The 5,725-nt window shown below is 51.7% G+C and overlaps 1 long non-coding RNA gene across 1 annotated transcript; it reads left to right on the plus strand.

Moving 5' to 3' along the window:
• Nucleotides 1-471: 471 nt before the first annotated feature.
• On the plus strand, nt 472-1,497 carry LOC135423744 (uncharacterized). The gene is made up of 2 exons (XR_010434940.1): nt 472-676; nt 790-1,497. It is a non-coding gene; the product is annotated as an uncharacterized LOC135423744 (long non-coding RNA).
• Nucleotides 1,498-5,725: the final 4,228 nt, after the last annotated feature.

Consider the following 5,725-nt stretch of genomic DNA (forward strand, 5'->3'; position numbering starts at 1 on the left):
GCAGCAAGGCCAGACCAGGCCACCAAGGGGCTCAGGGCACTCGAGCACCTCCCCTCTGCACACAGGCTGGCAAAGTTGGGGCTCTTCAGCCTGGAGAAGAGAAGCTTGTGTGGAGACCTGGGAGAAACCTTCCCGTCTGGGAAGGGGCCTCCAAGGAAGCCGGAGGGTGACTCTTGGTCAGCAACTGTAGTGAAAAGACAAGGGGCTCAAACTGACAGAGGGGATGGTTAGATTTGATGTTAGGAAAATATTGTTTCCTGGCAGGGACTGTGCAGAGAGGCTGTGGATGCCCCATCCCTGGCAACATTCAAGGACCACTTGGACAGGACCCTGAGCAAGCTGCTCAGGTTGGAATAAGATGATTTTTAAGGTCCCTCCCAAGTCAAACCATTCAGGGATTCCATCATTCCATGATTCCCATCCCTCCCTGCACAGTGGCCCCAGAACTCCTGTGACATCAGAGCTGCCAGAGCTGTGCCCGTGTTCCATGTGGAACTGCCAGGGCCCGGCGACGAGCACAACGCAGCCATTCCCCTGCTGACAGCGATCTGTGAGCAGCTCCCAGGGAAAGCTCGTCAAGTGATCCCTAAAAGACCCGTGAGTCCTGGACTCAACCAGCTCCAGTCTGGAGCTCTGCAGCCATCCCAGCAGGATGGGCAACCTCCTCCCAGTGAAGGTACAGTGCCAATCCATGCAGGTGGGAAACCCCTGACTTCCAAGGAAGGCTGGAGCTCAGTGGGGCTGGTGTGGGACAGGGACCCCTCTCTGAGGTTGTGCTCCCTTACACAGACTGCTGGAGATACAGAGGAAGAGATGGACGTGGACGTTGTGGTGGACACAGAGGAGATGATGGAGGTGGACATCCAAGAGTTTGATGAAGAGATGGAGGTCGATGTGGTGGAGGAGATCGAGGACATGGATATCGACCAGTAAGATGAGGAGGAGGACATGGTGCTGGGATGAGGACAGTCCCCCAGCAGCACGACAGGCACGTACAGGCCATGCCCTGCCCCGGGGTCACCTGCTGGGTGTGCCAGGCTGGGGGCACAGGGAACACCCAGCAGGGCCCGACTGCACTGACCGTGCCCTTGCTTTTCTTCCAGGACTGACGGACCTGCCGGCCATGGCATCGGCCACCTGTACATATGTTTTACATGTTTTTCTGTAAATACGTTTTCTATTGTTGATTTCTTAAGAAGATTGTTGTTTTATAGAGAAGATAGTTTTAGAAGATAGATTTTTATATAAGAAGATAGTTTTTTATTAAGAAGGTAGTTTTTTTAAGAAGATAAGGTTTCTTTTTAAGATAGTGTTTTATTAAGAAGATAGCTTTTTTAGAAGATAGTTGTTTTTATTAAGAAGATATTTTTATTAAGAAGATGGTTATTGATATTAAGACTGTTGTCATCAAGAAGACTGTCGTTTCTATAAAGAAGAATGCTGGATTTATTAAGAAAATTCTGAAAACATCAATAAATTCAAGATCCGTGTCTTATATGTTGTAGTTTTGTTGTGCTTCTGCAAATACATGTCAAAAATTATTGTTGTTCCATGGGCCCTTAGAATGTGCCCTCTCAGCCCAGCCCCCCCCGTGTGCTGGGCTCATCCCCAGCCCTGGGGGCAGCAGGGCAGGGGGGGTTCTGCCGCTCTGCTGCGCTCTCAGCAGACCCCACCTGCAGTGCGGCCTCCAGCTCTGGGGTCCCCGACACAACAAGGCCAGGGAACTGCTGCAGCAAGGCCAGACCAGGCCACCAAGGGGCTCAGGGCACTCGAGCACCTCCCCTCTGCACACAGGCTGGCAAAGTTGGGGCTCTTCAGCCTGGAGAAGAGAAGCTTGTGTGGAGACCTGGGAGAAACCTTCCCGTCTGGGAAGGGGCCTCCAAGGAAGCTGGAGGGTGACTCTTGGTCAGGAACTGTAGTGACAGGACAAGGGGGAATGGGCTCAAACTGACAGAGGGGAGGGTTCCATTACATTTCATGTTCAGACAATATTGATTCCTGTGAGGGTGGTGAGGCCCTGGCAGGGGCTGTGCAGAGAGGCTGTGGATGCCCCATCCCTGGCAACATTCAAGGACCACTTGGATGGGGCCCTGAGCAAGCTGGTCAGGTTGAAAAAAGATGATTTTAAGGTCCCTCCCAAGCCAAACCATTCAAGGATTCCATCATTCCATGATCCCCATCCCCACTGCAGAGTGGCCCTGGACCTCCTGTGACATCAGAGCTGCCAGAGCTGTGCCCGTGTTCCATGTGGAACTGCCAGGGCCCGGCGACGAGCACAACGCAGCCATTCCCCTGCTGACAGCGATCTGTGAGCAGCTCCCAGGGAAAGCTCGTCAAGTGATCCCTAAAAGACCCGTGAGTCCTGGACTCAACCAGCTCCAGTCTGGAGCTCTGCAGCCATCCCAGCAGGATGGGCAACCTCCTCCCAGTGAAGGTACAGTGCCAATCCATGCAGGTGGGAAACCCCTGACTTCCAAGGAAGGCTGGAGCTCGGTGGGGCTGGTGTGGGACAGGGACCCCTCTCTGAGGTTGTGCTCCCTTACACAGACTGCTGGAGATACGGAGGAAGAGATGGACGTGGACATTGTGGTGGACACCGAGGAGAGGATGGAGGTGGACACCCAAGAGTTTGATGAAGAGATGGAGGTCGATGTGGTGGAGGAGATCGAGGACATGGATATCGACCAGTAAGATGAGGAGGAGGACATGGTGCTGGGATGAGGACAGTCCCCCAGCAGCACGACAGGCACGTACAGGCCATGCCCTGCCCCGGGGTCACCTGCTGGGTGTGCCAGGCTGGGGGCACAGGGAACACCCAGCAGGGCCCGACTGCACTGACCGTGCCCTTGCTTTCCTTGCAGGACTGACGGACCTGCCGGCCATGGCATCGGCCACCTGTACATATGTTTTTCATTTTTTTCTGTAAATATGTTTTGCATTGCTCACTTTTTAAGAAGTTTGTTGTTTTTTTAAAGAAGATAGTTTAAGAAAATAGATTTTTAAATAAGAAGATAGTTTTTTATTAAGATGATAGTTTTTTTAAGAAGATAAGGTTCCTTTTTAAGAAGATAGTTTTTTATACAAGAAGATTTTTTTTTATTCAGAAGATAGTTGTTTTTATTAAGAAGGTATTTTTATTAAGAAGATAGTTGTTTTATTAAGAAGATGGTTGATATTAAGACTGTTGCCATCAAGAAGACTCTTGCTTCTGTAAAGAAGAATACTGGATTTTTTAAAAAAATTCAGAAAAAGTCAATAAATTCTGTAGACGTCTCTGATATGTTGTTGGTTTATTGTCCTTCTGTAAATACATGTCAAAGACTGTTGTTGTTCCATGGGCCCTTAGAATGTGCCCTCTCAGCCCAGCCCCCCCCGTGTCCTGGGCTCATCCCCAGCCCTGGGGGCAGCAGGGCAGGGGGGGTTCTGCCGCTCTGCTGCGCTCTCAGCAGACCCCACCTGCAGTGCGGCCTCCAGCTCTGGGGTCCCCGACACAACAAGGCCAGGGAACTGCTGCAGCAAGGCCAGACCAGGCCACCAAGGGGCTCAGGGCACTCGAGCACCTCCCCTCTGCACACAGGCTGGCAAAGTTGGGGCTCTTCAGCCTGGAGAAGAGAAGCTTGTGTGGAGACCTGGGAGAAACCTTCCCGTGTGGGAAGGGGCCTCCAAGGAAGCCGGAGGGTGACTCTTGGTCAGCAACTGTAGTGACAGGACAAGGGGTTCAAAGTGACAGAGGGGAGGGTTACATTACATTTCATGTTTAGACAATATTGTTTCCTGTGAGGGTGGTGAGGCCCTGGCAGGGGCTGTGCAGAGAGGCTGTGGATGCCCCATCCCTGGCAACATTCAAGGACCACTTGGACAGGACCCTGAGCAAGCTGGTCAGGTTGGAATAAGATGATTTTAAGGTCCCTCCCAAGCCAAATCATTTAAGGATTCCATCATTCCATGATCCCCATCCCCACTGCCGAGTGGCCCCACAACTCCTGTGACATCACAGCTGCCAGAGCTGTGCCCGTGTTCCATGTGGAACTGCCAGGGCCCGGCGACGAGCACAACGCAGCCATTCCCCTGCTGCCAGCGATCTGTGAGCAGCTCCCCGGGAACGCTCATCAGGTGATATCTGCAAGACTTGTCAGTCCTGAACTCAATCTACTCTCTGGAGCTCTGCAGCCATCCCAGCAGGATGGGCAACCTCCTCCCAGTGAAGGTACAGTGCCAATCCATGCAGGTGGGAAACCCCTGACTTCCAAGGAAGGCTGGAGCTCGGTGGGGCTGGTGTGGGACAGGGACCCCTCTCTGAGGTTGTGCTCCCTTACACAGACTGCTGGAGATACGGAGGAAGAGATGGACGTGGACATTGTGGTGGACACCGAGGAGAGGATGGAGGTGGACACCCAAGAGTTTGATGAAGAGATGGAGGTCGATGTGGTGGAGGAGATCGAGGACATGGATGTCGACCAGTAAGATGAGGAGGAGGACATGGTGCTGGGATGAGGACAGTCCCCCAGCAGCACGACAGGCACGTACAGGCCATGCCCTGCCCCGGGGTCACCTGCTGGGTGTGCCAGGCTGGGGGCACAGGGAACACCCAGCAGGGCCCGACTGCACTGACCGTGCCCTTGCTTTTCTTCCAGGACTGACGGACCTGCCGGCCATGGAATTGGCCCCTCTGTACATATGTTTTTAACTTTTTCTCTGTAAATATGTTTTGCATTATTCACTTTTTAAGAAGTTTGTTGTTTTTTTGAAGAAGATAGTTTAAGAAAATAGATTTTTAAATAAGAAGATAGTTTTTTTTTAAGATGTTAGTTTTTTAAAGAAGATAAGGTTTCTTTTTAAGAAGATAGTTTTTTATTAGGAAGATAGTTGTTTTATTTAGAAGATAGTTGTTTTTATTAAGAAGATAGTTTTATTAAGAAGATAGGTTTTTTTTCAAGAAGATAGTTGTTTTTATTAAGAAGATGGCTGTTGATATTAAGACTGTTGCCATCAAGAAGACTGTTGCTTCTGTAAAGAAGAATGCTGGATTTTTAAAAAAAAATTGGAAAAAGTCAATAAATTCTGTAGACATCTCTGATATGTTGTTGGTTTATTGTCCTTCTGTAAATCCATGTCAAAGACTGTTGTTGTTCCATGGGCCCTTAGAATGTGCCCTCTCAGCCCAGCCCCCCCCGTGTGCTGGGCTCATCCCCAGCCCTGGGGGCAGCAGGGCAGGGGGGGTTCTGCCGCTCTGCTGCGCTCTCAGCAGACCCCACCTGCAGTGCGGCCTCCAGCTCTGGGGTCCCCGACACAACAAGGCCAGGGAACTGCTGCAGCAAGGCCAGACCAGGCCACCAAGGGGCTCAGGGCACTCGAGCACCTCCCCTCTGCACACAGGCTGGCAAAGTTGGGGCTCTTCAGCCTGGAGAAGAGAAGCTTGTGTGGAGACCTGGGAGAAACCTTCCCGTGTGGGAAGGGGCCTCCAAGGAAGCCGGAGGGTGACTCTTGGTCAGCAACTGTAGTGACAGGACAAGGGGTTCAAACTGACAGAGGGGAGGGTCAGATTTGATGTTAGGAAACTGTTGTTTTCTTTGAGGGTGGTGAGGCCCTGGCAGGGGCTGTGCAGAGAGGCTGTGGCTGCCCCATCCCTGGGAACATTCAAGGCCCACTTGGACAGGACCCTGAGCAACCTGGTCAGGTTGGAACAAGAGATACGGAGGAAGAGATGGACGTGGATGTTGTGTTG

Source organism: Pseudopipra pipra, chromosome 17 (genome assembly GCF_036250125.1).
Source record: "Pseudopipra pipra isolate bDixPip1 chromosome 17, bDixPip1.hap1, whole genome shotgun sequence".
Taxonomy (NCBI): Eukaryota; Metazoa; Chordata; class Aves; order Passeriformes; family Pipridae; genus Pseudopipra; species Pseudopipra pipra.